Source organism: Toxorhynchites rutilus, chromosome 2, assembly GCF_029784135.1.
Source record: "Toxorhynchites rutilus septentrionalis strain SRP chromosome 2, ASM2978413v1, whole genome shotgun sequence".
NCBI classification, from domain to species: Eukaryota; Metazoa; Arthropoda; class Insecta; order Diptera; family Culicidae; genus Toxorhynchites; species Toxorhynchites rutilus.
Window position 1 is genome coordinate 275,259,857 of NC_073745.1, and position 17,824 is coordinate 275,277,680.

General features: G+C 37.4%; 1 protein-coding gene across 2 annotated transcripts in view; it reads right to left on the reverse strand.

Moving 5' to 3' along the window:
* Positions 1-17,824, reverse strand: part of LOC129769457 (uncharacterized) — a 107,499-nt gene that overhangs the window by 50,826 nt on the left and 38,849 nt on the right. Inside the window, exon 2 of one of the 2 annotated variants that reach the window (XM_055771748.1) lies at positions 7,698-7,819. The exons of the other annotated variant lie outside the window; for it this stretch is intronic. The gene's annotated coding sequence lies outside the window, so the exon portion shown is untranslated. The remainder of the gene's footprint in view (positions 1-7,697; positions 7,820-17,824) is intronic. 2 annotated transcript variants of the gene reach the window in all.

Below are 17,824 nucleotides of genomic sequence, written 5' to 3' on the forward strand. Positions count from 1 at the left end.
ATCAGCGATCACCTTCAGCGGGCAACGAAACGTCGCCAATGTCGCGGTCATGGCGCCGATTTCAAGCTAGCGTCATCGGTTGGTTGCGTGATGGTCCAACTTAGTCCACCTGATAAGTGCATATGACTTAACATATACAAGTGCAATGGCAGAATGCACGATGGGGCGACATTGACACTGGCCTTCGTGGTGCTCTGTGTGTTTCGCTGGTGAGTTCTCGGCGACGGATATGCATCCATGCAAGAGCGCACATTACAGCTACACAGCCACGGATGGGATGGGGGAGGGTTCGTATATCAAATCTGAATGCAATAAATCTCCACTGAGAGAGCTCTGTAGATCCTACCTGCGATACAGTTGACTGTGGCTTTTTTTTTATCGACATCATCATTATTGCTAATTACGGTTATGTGCGATTACACCTGAAGGTGGTTTGCATTCAGATTACTCGCAATCACCTGGAGCTGAAGGTTTGATGCTCGTTATGCTAATCTTGTGTGTTTTTTTTGTTTCCATGTACACATTACGGGTGACTTGTATGGAAATTGTAACGAGCCTTCGGAGTCGTTGTGCCGATTGCTTTTATTGGAATGATGGAGCTTCGCTAGTAATCGGTTTTACTTTAGGTATAATAAATTTTGACTTGGGGGAAGTGCAGAATCATCATACAAACCAAACAAATGCCACCCGTTGTTTAGAGTCGTAATTATTATGTGCAATAAACTTTTTTTGGAGGATTATTGAATAGAATCTAGCTGTCTTTAATCATTAATGATACTCATACTTTTTGTAAGATGTTTCGTTATTCATATTTTCAACCTTGGCAACATTGAGCATTTCTAGGCTCTTACGGTTCTATTATAATTAGAAAAATTGATATTGGATTGAGTACATTTTTTAATCATTGATTTATTAGGTCTTTCGATGTGATTATTATGACACTTTCGACGATGAAGTTCCGCCATTCAATACTGTGATGTACGGGAATATCGACTGTATGCGATTCATTAACAACAACTTATCCACCAACTTAATCTAACATAGCAGAAGCTTTGGTGTGCCATTTACACCAGACAAAATATGTTTATTGTTTGTGGTAAGCATGTATGAGTAATCGACAAATTGAAAAAAAAGGTTCCGTCTTAAAATTCTTCGTTTTGGACGGTATAAACCGCGTAAACCGATAGAGTAGCTCTCAAATTTTCGTAAAAAGTAGTAGTTTCGTTCTTTATCGCAAACTATTAGACCCGTATTTTTTTATTTTTTTTGTTAGGGTGATTCGAAATATCGACTTTTCCCCCTTTTTCCAAAAATGACATTTTTAAAAAAATCATAACTTGTGAACTTTCAGATTTTGGTTTTGTCATTATTGACTGTATTTGTTTTTTATAGTTTTCATGCTCTCGGGACCAAGGGTGCTATATTTTTTCATATTTTTGATGGAAGATTTTTCACATAACATATCTCGAAACCAGGGAGGCGTTTCTTTTCGTTTTTGAGTTATGATTTTTCAAAGTCGATGGTCCGATGGTCCAAAAAATCATTTTTCCCTTTTTCCCAAAAAAATACTTTTTTTCAAAAATTTATTACTTTTGAACTACTGGACCGATTCAGACGATCGACATGTCAAATTAAAGCCTACTAGCTAGATTTTTTTCAAAAAATAACACACTTGCCAATTAATTGGATTATAGTCACATACATCCAGTCTAGTCGCATAGAAATATTGAACGAAAACTGAATGCATGTTAACTTTGAAAAATCATAACTCTAAAACGAAAAATAACACCTCGCTGGTATTAGGATAAATTATATGGAAAAGCCTCAGCTTTCAGGAAAAATAAAAAAATATAGCACCTTTGTTCCCGAAACGATGTAAGCTATAAAAAAAAACAAATATAATCAATAATTACGAAAACCAAAATCCATTGATAATCAGAGTGTAATATTTTTTCAGACAATACTAGCTCATTGGCTTTAATTTGATATGTCGATCATCTGAATCGGTCCAGTAGATCAAAAGTTATGTTTTTTTGTAGTGGAAAAAATGGGAAAAAATTATGTTTCGGACCATCGGTTAACTTTGAAAAATCATAACTCAAAAACGAAAAATAACGCCTCCCTGGTTTCGAGATATATTATGTGAATAATCTTCAGCTCTCTAGAAAAAATATAAAAAAATATAGCGCCTTTGGTCCCGAGACCATGAAATCTATAAAAAACAATCAATAATAACGAAAACATAATTTTTGCAGTATTTTCCAAAAAAACAGCTAATTGGCTTTAATTTAATATGTCGAATGTCTGAATAGGTCCAGTGGTTCGAAAGTTATGAATTTTCGAAAAAAGTAATTTTTTGGCAAAAATGCGAAATCCTATCATTTTTATGTACAGAAAATAAGATTTGTTCTATGTATTTTGCATTCATCTTATTCATGTTCGTAGTTTCGAGAATGATACAATAAAATACTGATCTGACAACACTTGGAAAACATATCGGGCTATCATCCAAAGCTGTGACTAGACTTGCCAAAAGTGGGATTGATTCTGGACTAGTTATCTGTCAAGCTGAGACGAGCTGCTGAATGGCTGATTTTTTATTTTGTTTTCTCAGTTCAGCGTGTTTGTGAGTACATTTTTAACTAGTATAACAAAAATAATATGTAAGAAAGTATCCACAAACTAGAAAGGGATTGTATAATATCTTTAGAACAGCTAGCGATAAAAAACGTAAGTTTTCGAATGTTGATGAGCTCCATCTTAACTTTCGAATTCGTACGGAACTTCGCACGACCAAATTTTCTCATGAACTTGGATATAGAGTATTTGCGGAAGAAGTCGGGTTTGAGGCCTCAGGTTGGATGAATGAGTTGGATGAGTTTTATTTAAACAGTAATAATAGGAGATCTTTAAAAATATACATTTACGGACATGAAAAAACACATTTGAAATCAAAGTGTTCCAATTATAAATTAATTTTAAAAAGTTTTCGGTATTCCAGTGAATACAACGTAATACATAGTAGGTAATTAGTAAGCTATTTTCCCATTTCAGTATCGTTGATTTATATAAAAAAATAAACAAAAAATTACTTTTGTTCTTGAATGGGTAATTTTAGGATATGACATAAAAAAACCATTTGCGTAAATTTATTTTACCGTGTTTTGTTCATCGATCCCCGATTTTGACAGCTGGTTGTTTACATCTGAGGCAAACACTGACACTGTTTAGTCAATTTTTCGTGCGTAGTGACATGTGTTTCACTTTCGGAAAATGGGTGGAAAGCAAATCTCAACACAGGTTCGAAATTTGATTATGCATGACTTTTAGCATAAAGAGTCTCAACAAAACATTGCTGGAAAGTATGGGGTAAGCCGTGGTGTGGTCCTGCTGGTCATTCCGAAGCATCAGGTGCTCGACAGCGTGGCTGATCACCGAGAGGAGAACCGAAACGTATGTCTGATGCCGGAACGTTAACGCCAATCATCCGAGAAATAAAGAAAAACCCACGAACTACCATCCGGGCGATTAAAGAAAGGTTGGATCTGGGCCTTTCCAATCGCCTCATTCGTTGACGCTTGGTGGATTGGGACCTGAAGAGCTACTTCGCCAAGAAGGACCGATGATCAGCAACATAAAAAAAAACGACTTCAGTTTGCGAGAGACCATGCCAACAAAAACCGATGGAGCTCTGAAAGCGCGTTATTTTGTCGGACGAGTCCAAGTTCGAGCCGATGAACGATAAAAGGCTACTCCGAGTGTGGCGGAAGAGCGACGAGGGTTTCCAGGACCGGCTTCTACAACCGACTATGAAGCACGGTGTCCCGCTGAAAATGGGACTACGCCTTCCAACAAGATAAGAACCAAGACAAGATAAGATAAGATATCCGGTTCCATGCTGCCCGCTCTCAGCTCACCAGAGCATTGAGGGCACAAGGCAGACAATCGAATATCCCCGTCCGGGATATCTTAGGTAGCCGTGATCCTGATCTTCTGCTCCATCTATACATGTTCCTCAGAAACGCCGATGTCTACATTTAATGATTTTTCCTTCGTTGTATCCCTGTATCATATCTCTCCTATCCAATCGATAAACTTTTACTTAGTCGCGGCAATACATACATATACTCTTAAGCTAAGGATTGTACCGCTCATGGCAACTCTACACGAGCTGATGATTCTGCCGGCTAGTGACCATTCTATCCTGGATTCCTCGAGTCGAGAAAGACGTTCCACGCTAGATATGGGGTACAGACTAGGGGGGCGTTACCGATTAATGGTCAGCTGCATCCCAATAGGAAGTATCCTGTGTCGGGCACACGTAGAGAGCATTGCAGACTGCAACATCCCAATTATGAGAACACTTGTAATACTAACCTCGAGCCAACTGCGAGTAATCGATTACATATTACTAACATAGTTGTAAGGCAAACATTGTCGAAATATTTAACTCCCGGCCCTGTCAAGCTGACGCCATATGAGCCTTAATAAACAATATATATTTTGGAAAAAAAAGATAAGAACCCAAAGCATACTGCGAAGATAACAGTAACATTCTTCCGATCAACCTGGATCAACCTGGAGCGTTGGAGAAGACTTGAGATAAGCTGGACCCCCTACACCTCCGGAACCTCTTGGAGAGTATGCCAAGGTGTTGTCAGTTGGTTATCGAGACCAAAGGAACCCATATTGACTTTTTGTTTTTATTAGTTTTTCTAATTTTTTTTAATAAACCATGAAGTGGATTGTATTATGTCATACGCTAAAAGTGCCCTTTTAGGAACAAAAGTCATTTTTGTTTTTCTAAAGATAAATCAACGATACTGAAATGGCAAAATAGTGTACTAATTATCTACTACATTCCCCATTTCTATTTTCGCTTCAAACCCAACGGAACACAATGCTATATGCCTCAATGCAAATTGCAATTGGACTAACAGAACCTAATACGATATGTAGAGCATATGGGATACCACTTCACTTTCCCAATTTTTCTCGCTGCAAGAACTTTCCTTGGGTGAAGATGAACACAACAAAACAGACAGCTTAAATCGGTCATCGATATGAAATTTCACGAACTTTCAAATTGAAAATTTATTTGCTAAAATTAATCGTATCACTCACATTACTTGCAATGAAAAATGCCCTCGAGTTGCATATATTTGCAATGCCGATTTCCCCAGGCAGCTTGGTTTTGAAGTCTGTAGTTTCATAAAATATATTATTTTATTCATTTTCACTGCAATGAATTGTTATGGAGTGCTCAAAATGATTGATACAAAATTCTCGTAAATATATCAGAAAATGACCGAGCAATAATTGTGAGTACCAGAGAAAGCTTATATCTTCGATTTCGACCAATCAGAATGTGGTATTCCCGTTTGGATAACGGTTGAGAATTTTTAATAGTTCGATAGTTAGTTTCATGACATATATTATTTTTTTCAATTTAAAAAATTGATAAGGAGTGCCGAAATCGATTGACGCAAAAATCTCATCGATCATGTTTTCGAGAAAAATGAATTTTAATTTTGAAAATATTTCTTTTCCAATGATTTTTTTTTTAAACTTGTTTCATATTTTTTATGAAAACATAAATTATTTCATACATTTCATTCTTTGACTAAAATTTTGAAAGTCTGATTTTGTGAGAGAAATCTGTCGTGAAATGAAAAAGTGATAAGCAGTTGAAATTGGAATTTTTTCACGATACGATAGATTTTAGTTTTTCAATTTGTATCCCCAATATGTTCCCGAAAGACTTAATCCTACGTCAAAAAATTTATTATTGGAACACTTTGATTTCGAAAGGGGGTGGATTGTTTTGCGCCCATCATTGTATGCTAGGAATAAAGTATCAGAACCCCTTTTACGGAAATCTCAATTATCTCTTGAATGCCAGTTGAATTCACGCATGATGTTAGAACATCTTTTTTTAAGGCTTCCGTACCAGAAACGGACCAAATAAAAATGAATGTCCCCAAAACAGTGTCCGTTCAAACTAACAAGCTGCCAGTTATGGATGTGATTAACGAGCTAATCCACGCCTGTTTGTACCGGCTATCGAAGGGTTTACCTAATTATCGCATCACAACTTGCTAACAAGCTAGTGAAAAACCTTCTAGTCTCGCCTGACTATGTGTTAATTAACATGTGCGGACATGTTGGCAGTCCGTCGTCGAACATGGTTCCCTGAAATAATGAATCTATCAGGACGGAACACATCGATACACAATCCAACCGGCTGTACCTGTCTGTCAACAAAGTCGAAGCCGCTCATGCCTTCGATTTTTCTATAAGCTTTGTGCTTTGTGGCTCAATTTCTTCCTTCCTAACGAAGTCTTCCGATATCTCGCACTGGGTGCCGGTGGAACAGTGCACGTGAAACATAGAAACGAATGCTGCATACCGATTAGCAGGCCAAAGAGGCCGCGGGTTGGCACCCCTTCTTACTCCCATCCACGAGTTTCAAAGCTTCAGCTTTGGTTCACCCGGCAAAAATGATGAATAGTAGTAAGCATCTGTGCTAACAATTGAAGGCGTCCTTCAGTCGTAATAATAGTAATAATTATTCAATGTTAGGAGAGAAATAATCATAAAATGGTAGCTCCCCAGAAGTGTTTGGTAGCAGCTGTAGCGGTAGCTAAGTAGTATTCTGCATGGAGGGTGGTGGGAGTAGCAGCTGTTCAAGCAGCGTGTGCGGCGGCTCCCCACAGTAGGGGTGTTGCGGTCGAGAATCTTGACTGGGTTGGGTAGTAGAGAACTCTTGGCATTTATATTTATCAGAGTGGTTCGGATTAACATTTTGAATTATCCGGATTTCGCGAATAAAAGTTTATAGTGGTCCACTGTCTAATGATGTTATTTCCTAAATTAGCTGAATTACCTTTTTTCGAAATTAATCATCCAGGAAGACGAACTATAGCGAACGTTTCCTTATTTTCCCATCGAAATATTTCTTGACAATCTTTGAATAGTCTTACTTTTCACCGCGATATTATTGTTGACAACCGCATTCACTACCGCCAAATGAGCACTAGGCATTCGATGTTGGTTTTCTCGGTTATCCATCTGTGCAGTGCTTACTCTGTCTGTGTTTTCGAGCCGAGATTTTGTGACCATGACATCAAACACATAATTACTGAACACCGTGCAATCACCCACCACTGGCTGTAGGCTTGTCTGAGCGGAATCTAATCGAGCACCGTAATGATGGATTTCAAAAATGAATTATGCGCTATAATAAAATCGCATAATAAAATTCATCATCGAGTTGATTAAAAGTGGTTTTTCTTGCTTGCTTGGACATACATTGCGAATCGGTTCTCCATGCATCGGATGAAAACAAAGAATTAATAATAAAACATATTCATATTTACAACATTTTGACTGCTCGTAAAATATTGCAGAAGTCAACAGTGATTAGCTATGTTTATGGCGGGTGAAGTTATTGAAAAGCGTATGTGCGGAATGTGTGAAGGAAAAATTGGTGAAATATTACTGTTGGATTGGTTGTAGGTCATTCATCAACCGTTGAGAAAGTATATAAAAGGTTTTGGCACAAATATGCTTTTTTGTTCGTTAATGAACTGCCTTTGAATGTTTGTTTATACAGTTGAAAGATAAAGATATTATTTTGTTTCAAAATAGTTTTGATGTCTCTTTTCCTGTAATTGTGGGCAAATAGGGTTACTGACCTTCACCAGAAGAAGCAAAAAATGGAGCTGACGAATTTCATGCCAAATCGACTGGCCATTGGTAGCAACATCTCAGACGTTGTAGGTGTAAAGATATTCGTCATCTAAGCAACTTTGCATACCTGAAATTTTTGAAAAAGAATTAGACTACTTTTTGTAAAAGGTCAACAATTTTTTTTTCTTAATTTTCACAAAAAAATTATAATTTATAAAGTATAATACCTACAAAATTCCGATCAAAGGATGGAATGTGAGAAATGAAAAATTCAAACTGTTGCTTATGCAACGAAGAAAAAGATTCGGTTCCGAAACACTCAACGAAGTTGTATTTACGTTAAAATTACCTGTAAAAATTTCGTGTTTTCCTTTGTTTCCTGTAAAATTTTCGTAAAAATTCCCAACGAATGTTAGCGATATCCTATTTCCGAGAATTGTTTCGAATTAGCTACATTATTGATTTTCCTTATATACAGCGCGGACTCGATTATATACAGTTTCTGATTTCTTTTCACTGTATATAACCGAATCATGTATATATTCGAGTCAAAATAAAAAAAAAAATCGTCCTTTTTGCATGTATTTTTCGTTTTTTGAATATAAAACAAGAATTAAATTTTTGATTCATCCCCTTAAAGTCAGAAAACACCTTTCTCACATGAAAAAAATAAATTGATCCAGATTCTCTCAAGAGGTAATAGACGACCATATTTGATGAAAAAAAATCCTTCAACGCATATGTTCGAATTTCAACAATGACAGAGTTATAGAACTTTTTTATTTCGGACTCTGTTGCCTCAAACTGGCTCTACATTAAAAAGTACGCTACGGAAGACGATTCTTTTGTTTTCATTTTAAAGATGAGAAAATTTAGTACAGGATACAGTGTGTGGAACATCTAAATTAGTGGAATTTTATTGCAGAGGTGTGCTCAATTACAAGAGGCGTTCGCAACAGAAACACTTTCTTACATTTCATTATCTGACAGTAACATGTAGGTCTTATAGATTTTGAGTTAAGATTTATTGGAAAAAATTAAAATTTAAAAAAAACCTAATTCATAATCTATAAGGCCTACAAAATGTTGATGAATTAATAAAATGAATTAAATAAAATGTTTGAATCTACATAAATAAACCCCAAAAAAAGTTTTTAAATGCATTACAAATACAAATATTTTTGAAATTAAAATTCATTTTTCTCAAAAATGTATTTTTTTTAAATTCTCAAAAAATATGAATAACACTCCAACAAGTCATCCATACATCGTTGGATGAAAGTTATCCTAACAACAACTTTTTCATGTTTTCTTTGAAAAAAATACCATTAATGTTTAACTCGTAACATTTTAGTGTTTAAGTTATCGCGAAGTTTTTTTTTCCTATTTAGAAACACATCAAGAACATGTCAAACGCGAGATTTCAAACACACAAATGCTACGAGTAGAACATGAGTTTTTCAGGAGTCTCCATACCAAAATGTTTTATATTTCAGAAACTAGAAAAGATAGAAAGTTGACGTCTTCGACAAAAGTTCATATTTTAATAAGATCTAACACTTTGTCGAATACGCAATATCGCTATCCTGACATTTGATTAAATTAGGATAAGTTGTATGTTTTTCAAAGAAAACATGAAAAGTTGTTGTTGGAGTAACTCTTTGGAAATAGTAACAGTCATATATTTTTTAAAATAAAAAAACATTTCAGAGAAACATAAATTTTAATTTTCAAAATATAATTTTTTTAAGTGTGATTTAAAAAACAAATTTGACACCTTTTATGAAGATTTAAACAATTTCCTACACTTCATTCTTTGACCTGAATTTTGTAGGTTTTTATAGAAATTAAGAAGAAAACTTGATTTCATATATATATATATATATATATATATATATATATATATATATATATATATATTCTATTACGAGTTGGCATGAAATTCGTCAGTTAAGAATAAATAAGATGAATTATGTGTGTTTCACAATTTTATTTGCGATTGACGTATTCCTTTTAATCGTTCATGTGATCAACCAGAACACTTCCTATTTTGTGGATATTTGCGTGCAGAATGATGCCTATATTTTAGCTTTCAACTTTACATGCTAGAGAAGCAATGCTTTCAAATTTGACTCGTGCATCGCGAAAATTCGTACTACTCGCACGTGGAGCTAGCAAAATCGTCAAAAGTGGCCGAATCATCTGTCTTCAACGTGATAAAAGTTACGTGAACGAATACCTGGAAAAGCGCTTTCCGTGAAATAACACAATTGTTGCATTCTGTACTGGCTATTTTTGGTATCTTGCCATAACCGAACAGAGGCCTGAAGATGACTCACTGTTGGAAGCGAAAAGCAGTTTAACCCTTTGTAAGGCCGAGATGACTATATTGCCACTAACAAAAAATATATTTTTCGCTACACTTGGAATATTATTAAATAATAATTAGAATTTTTAATCAAATACATAATTTATTTTATTTAGAAAAAAATCACAGAATCTTACACAGAAGATCCTAAATAGTACGTTTACAGTGAAAACGGCGCTCTACAATCGTGGTTTTGTTACATGAAAATGTCTCCCAAATTAATGTCGTACATTTTTAAAGGGTGTGTCACATCAAATTGCATGACGGAAAAAACGCTGTAGAAATTCGCCCAGTAGACCGATCCTTTTGAAAATTTTAGACAGTAAAATAAACACTATTAAACAACTTTTGGCATTTTCTTTTTATTCATACTTCGAGCCCAAGCCAGTATGCTCGCACCTTCCTCTTTGCCCCGTCCATAAGGTTCTGTACAACGTCAGGTTGAAGTTTTTTTTGAACAGAAATCCATTTTCTGTTGAAGTCCGCCTCCGATTTGACAACTTTTGGGTTCTTCCGGAGGGCCTGCTTCATAATCGCCCAATATTTCTCTATTGGGCGAAGCTCCGGCGCGTTGGGCGGGTTCATTTCCTTTGGCACGAAGGTGACCCCGTTGGCTTCGTATCACTCCAACACGTCCTTTGAATAGTGGCATGAAGTGAGATCCGGCCAGAAGATGGTCGGGCCCTCGTGCTGCTTCAATAGTGGTAGTAAGCGCTTCTGTAGGCACTCCTTAAGGTAAACCTGCCCGTTTACCGTGCCGGTCATCACGAAGGGGGTGCTCCGCTTTCCGCAAGAGCAGATCGCTTGCCACACCATGTACTTTTTGGCAAACTTGGATAGTTTCTGCTTGCGAATCTCCTCCGGAACGCTGAATTTGTCCTCTGCGGAGAAGAACAACAGGCCCGGCAGCTGACGAAAGTCCGCTTTGACGTAGGTTTCGTCGTCCATTACCAGGCAATGCGGCTTCGTCAGCATTTCGGTGTACAGCTTCCGGGCTCGCGTCTTCCTCACCATGTTTTACCTTTCGTCGCGGTTAGGAGCCTTCTGAACCTTGTATGTACGCAGGCCCTCCCGCTGTTTGGTCCGTTGGACGAATGAACTTGACAAATTCAGCTTATTGGCGACATCCCGGACCGAACTTCTCGGATCACGTCTAAACTGCTTAACTACGCGCTTGTGATCTTTTTCACTGACGGAGCATTCATTTTTGCCGTTCTTCACCTTCCGGTCGATGGTTAGGTTCTCGAAGTATCGTTTTAGTACTCTGCTGACCGTGGATTGGACGATTCCCAGCATCTTACCGATGTCCCGATGTGACAACTCCGGATTCTCGAAATGAGTGCACAGGATTAATTCACGACGCTCTTTTTCGTTCGACGACATTTTTCCAAATTTACGAAAAATTGACAGTGAAGCATGGCCAACGTGATCTATACACTCTTATTTGATCATAGGCGAAAGCTGAATATATAATTCCTAAAAATAAAATTTCTACAGCGTTTTATCCGTGATGCAATTTGATGTGACACACCCTTTAGCAGCCAGAAAAAAATTGGAGTATCACAAAATACCTTTAGAAGTTTTTGGTTGTGTAAAATATTGAAATAATATTCTAAGTGCAGCGAAAAGAATATTTTTATTGGTTGCAATATAGTTGCCACGACCTTGCAAAAAAATAAAAAAAAGCCTGGCAGTTCGGATTCGGTCGACCGGTAAACTGAATATTTTTCCCTGTATTTCATAATAAATTGATTTCATATAAAAAATTACGTTTTAATAATAAATTTCAATTAAACATCATATTTGATTTGATCACGCATTCTTTTTCGATAAAATTTTGATCGTAAACTCTTCATTGTAACATTAACTATGGGATGAATGAATCTTCTGAAGAACATACAAGAAATACGCAGGAAAATATGATTCTCTGTAGCCGGAACGAGAAATATATAAAAGTAATACACTAAAGTCGCTTTTCACGCGGTTTCTTTCTAGGCGATTTTTTTACGCGGCCAGGGATGACGTATCCGATTGCACATTCTTCGTATTATATGTACGAGTTTTAATTTCTCTAGAATCATAGAATCAGAGATAGTGCGAGATAGTTGTTGCTTATCATCTTAACAACCGGAGTTCGAATCCCATCGGAGGAATTTTCTTTATAATCACCACCACTCATTTTAAATATTTATACACCCTCCCATTAAAAGTCAATTGAATAGTTCCTATTTCTAGAAAGATAAATGTTGTTATATATGGAAATGGCGGTTCGTGAGGTTACAAAAATGATTATAATCTCACTAAATTTTCCGCCATCGGTTTTTTTGTTTGTCTGTGGTAAATGGCATATACCTATGACAATAGCCGTACTAGATCGATAAGTCGTGAATTCATCCAAACTAATTCCCAAGCAATTGTCATGTGTGCATATCGCCGCCACTTTTGCATGTATATGCCAGTTACACAGCAAATATTAACTCGTATAACTTTTGCATATGCTAGGTAGCATATAAATTCGTATCAAATTACAATTGTATACAAAAAATCTGAAATCGCATTAAATGCAGAAACACAATTTTCTATATCATTTATGGATTAAGTCGTATATCGGTTTAACGATCCTCGTAGTATCACGATATGCAGTATTATACATTCACATTCTATTTATTTTATATGGCACTAGCTAACCCGGCAAACTTCGTCCCGCCCATTTACTTGATTAATTCTCGAGTAATGCAGAAATTTGTGTTTCATTTGTATGGCAGCCCCCCCTTAGAGAGGGGGGAGGGGTCTCAAAATATCACGAAAACCTTCCCCGGCCCCAAAAACCCCTACATACCAATTTTCATGTCGATCGGTTCAGTAGTTTCCGAGTCTATAAGAATCAGACAGACAGACAGACATCACTCCATTTTTATATATAGATAGATTGACGGGTCAAATCGCATATCGTATATCGTTATATACTGCTTTATATGCCTATAAAATATGGCTTATACGTATATTGCTTCCACTTTTGCGTGTATGTGCCAGTTATATGCACCATATATCATCCAAATGGGTCTTGCATGCATATATATCGTCTCGAATTATGTCTATCCATATGATTCAATGTTTGCTGGGTAGACGCATCATATCAATATGGAATATATGATGCTATATATACGCTAGTTATACGATTTAATGTTTGCTGGATATCTTCTATAGCACTCACTTTGTTTCTTACCTTGTATTTGAAGATAAGTTGAAATTCGCTTCCGCAGAATAACGTAGATGCAAATAAGAATAAATAAAATAATAATAATAAGAAGAATAAGAATTTTCAAGCTGACCCAGCGAACTTCGTCCCTTCGAACGTTTTTTGACATAGGACTAGGTCTTTCATTTCTGTAAGTTTCATGTAAGTTCGAAGTTTCAGAAACGAGAGCGTGACGCTGGGAGTGCAAGGTTTTGAACGTTGGTAACTCTTTGACGGCTGAACGAAGCGGTTGATGGATTACGTGTTCCATGGACGGCTTCAAATAAAAAATGGATGCCAGATTCGTGTTTAGCATCTCGAAATCATGTCGACACTTTTTTTTGCTTGGCCAGCCTTTTGAAGTCGCCCCACGGTGCAATGCTTTGTAATGGTTGAAGCTGATTATTTACAAACAAGCTACTTTATGTTTATGGAGTCGATACCATTTTTCATGTTAGAAACTAACCGAAAATGTAAACAAAAATTATTTTTTCTATCCAGTTCGGGAACCCCCTTAAAACAGGAATCTGTGCCAAACAATAATGTTTGTAGATGGGGTATTTCAATTAAAACGATGTGATGGCTTCCGTATCGATGATTTGAATTTTGTCGATGATAATGTGACAGACAATTGGAATTACTTTGCTAATCGCATTCACCCTGCTCCATACTGGTTTGATGAAGATTTGTATACCACGTCAAACACGTGCCCACCTCAACTCGCTCACAACTCGTTCTGGCAGCAAGCCCGCGAGCAGCACACAACAGGTCCATTTGTTGATGTGACTGCTATTGACGGTTATATGTATCGATGATATTTACACACATGACCGCTCCGAGCGAAAGCATTGGCCGTTAGAGAGATGATGGGTGAACTGGGCGCCGGTTTTGCGAGAAAGACTCATGAGTGAAAACAACGGCGCATTTGGCTACGCGATGCCGGCTGGAGGAGATTGCATAACTGTGCCAAGGTCATGGAACATGATCATCAGGTAAAACCGCGACGGACGAGACGGTGCTGGCGATAAGATGGTGTTGTTTCTTTCTCCTTCTCACTCCTCTACGGGCACTTGCGGGGAAGACAGCACAAAGTGTTGGGATGTTGGTTTAGTTTTATGATCGCTAATTTTTGATGTGGACACCTTGGGATTCTTTTTTGCAATGTATACGTAGTATGCTCGTGGACCCTAAAACACAATTACGGGGTGTGAAACATGTGAAAAATTAACATCTAAATAGAATATTAAACGTGAATTATCTACCGCTAATCATAGCCGATGGTGATCGTGCCCTAACATAGTTGTACGAGTATATGCGTTTTACATTTTAATTGAATGCAATTTGCGGAATCGTGAGATGTGGGTTAGTAGCAACGTTCTAATGGTACGAATTTCAATCTTAATGCTTAACGTAACTTTATCAATCATGCCCAGAGCAGTCATTGAATAATGCTTTTTTTTGCACTAAAGGGCTGGCGTGCTTATTTTGAGTTGTTGAAACACTTTTCCAACTTCTGTTCGAACCGAAACATTCCGCACAAAGTGTGATATGTCGCGATTTCTCCTCGGATTGCAAACAGATCGTGAATCGTGCAATCCTACCGATAAACAATGCGACGAGCTACGGTTGTTCTTACCGCTGCGGTTAGGTGTTTAAACCATTTTTACCACCACGGACCACGGTTGTCATTGTTGCTATTTCGAAAGTTTCCCCAGCCTGGGGCATGGGTTGAGTAGCACAAATGAATGTAAAAATCAAGCCGTTCATTCTGCGGCAAGATTACTTCATATTCTCACCAGGTTGAGTCGTCCAGGCAAAGTAATGTGGCGTCGTGGTGTGCGTTGATGCGGTAGATCGTTTGCGGTTGATAAGGGTTCAGTCCTATTAATGGGTCCCATTTGAGCGGTGATCAAAACAACAAAAACGCGGCACGCGTGAGATGAGCTTCCCTTTCGAATCAAGTCGGTTCCGTTGGAGACATCGAGCGTAATGTGGTTACTGTTTTGCGGTAGTGACGAAGCAAATACGTGGTGGTCGTCAGGTCTAAGATTAAGAAGCAACACGGAATATAAAAAAGGTGGTATATTCGTTTTGTCTCTAATAATTCAGTAGAAATATACTGGATGGTTGTAAAATCCGTGTAGCGTCTGCTGAATTTCAAATGTATGCTCATGTGAATGCCATCATAGGGCGTACGATCGTACCCTCACGCGGTTTCAACCGAAGAATTGCTTTCTGAAATTACCCCACAAAAGGCAAAGTTCAGGTCATACGAGTCTAAAAACGTCCTCCACTTCAAAGATAGTTCTCATTTACCAAGGTACCAAGCATAATCTAGACGGTCGTAAACACCACGATAAATTAGGGTAGGGAATAGGCCCCATTCAAACTGAACACCCGATGACAGCTTTATGCTGATTATATTCCACATGAAGCCCCACTGCACTACATGTATATGGGAATGCGGATGTCAAAAGGTGCGCGAATGGGGTGCGAGTGGCGAAGTTATCCTTGGTTTAAGGTGAGAACTAAAAGCCCTTAAACGAGACGCGGGAACGACAGCAAAAGCTGACGACGTAATACCGCAGAAAATTGAAATGCACTCGAAGGCTTGAGGGCTCGTAAACTTGGCTTGTTTATGAAGTGGTTTTCAGTTCATCAGCGCTTGTGAGCATATTGGTGTGTCTAGAATTACGCCCCGACATACAGCTATCGTAATATGTCCACATCCGGAAGCCAAGAACATAAGCTATGTGAAAATAATAAAACACGAAATCCCATGCTGAAATGAAATAGGTATTTTCTGCAATCGTCAACCTTTACCCTCAAAGATCGATATGTTTGTGCCACGTGCCGATCGATGGGTCGATATAAATCCACTCTCTCTCTCTCTCTCTCTCTCTCTCTCTCTCGAGTACCATAACGGTGTGCAATTCAACCTTTTGGGGCAAGCAGGAATGTGCTAACAAGTGTCACACGGTGAACAGTGGAGTGAGAAGATGAAAACCCCTGGTCGACTTGGTTAGAGAACCTTTAGAATGTTTTAGCGAACGCCGGCTATTGTATGGTAATTGACAGTCGGTCCCCGGAGCATAAATGCATGAAGATTTATTCAGGCGTTTTGTAACCATCTATGGCAGATTGCAGCATGTGTTGTCGTAGTTTGTCCGATGGTCATGTAAGTTGAATAGGCGGGGTCGGTGTCGATGCCGGCTGACCTTGAGTGTCGGCTCCGGGGTTGATGATGACGATACACGGTTGACTCAGTTGTGATGAAAATGTCTACTGCTAATTAGTTGGTTGCATAAATAATTTTTTTTGGTACATTTTCACGGTTTAGATAGTACAGTTCTGAATCATATTTCGGACGCTTAAGGTATATGATGCAGAAAACAGATGTAAACTTTATGCACATGTATTATTTGGTTGATGTTTTTAACAAATTAGTTCAACATGCTTTTGAGCTTTCTACTGTGGTACCTATTTGATTGAAAACATAAAAAAAACATCGAATAAAATGCTTTTCAAATGAAGCGAATAAGAATCAAACTTCGGACACTAAATCAAATTTCGTACAGCTGGAATTCAAATTTCAGACATTTTATTTTGTAATTTTTTGGACGAAAATTACATTACACTTGATTATATTTTATAGTCAACTGCGAAACACTTACCAAGCAATCACACTAAACTGTTAACGATGATGAGAACTGATGAAACACGGGAGAAATTTAAATATTTATGAACGGGTAAATTCTACGTGCTCACGCTAAGGAAACGTCAAACACACACGATAATGAGTAGTGTTGTAAGATTTCTGCCGATTATGTTATAATTTAAATGTAGTTCTCATGTGAAATGATACCAAGGGATTACTCTAAAGAAGCAATTGTGATATTAATTTGATAGTTATATCATCAGTGCATTAAGCATTTCTAGATATTAGAACTAAGTGTCCGAAATATGATGTTGTCCGAAATATGATTCACAACGGTACACTGAATTTTTGTTTTATGAAGAACAGAGAATAAACTTTCAAATTTACTTAGGGGAGGGTGGTACTAAACCGGCCCCCGAAATTTGAAGGCCATAAAATATGAAATAATTCCTTTTTTGTTATTTCAGCTCGAATTTTATATAAAAAATCATTCACTATTTTTTCTACCGGTTGGTGTGGCTCATGAAAGAGAAAACAGAGGCTATGTACCTTTTTTCGTCAAATTCTAAAATGAAGGCTCTAAAGCCGTGGGAAGTGAGATCTCAGGAATCAGGCTATCTGTAGAATTTCCAGTAATGTTAGATATAAAGATTTCACCTTCAAGGGTTTGAAAGCAATCACTTGTGTTTCACATCCTCAACAAATAACAGTCAAACTCGACAAAACTATAAAATATACTTCTACTTGATCTACTTGCGGTACACGCTTTTGAATTAGGGTTTGATGACAAATAATAACGAAAAATACGATTTATTGCAAAATGTGTAATTTTTTATATCAACCAAATGTTCAGAGAATATACTGTACT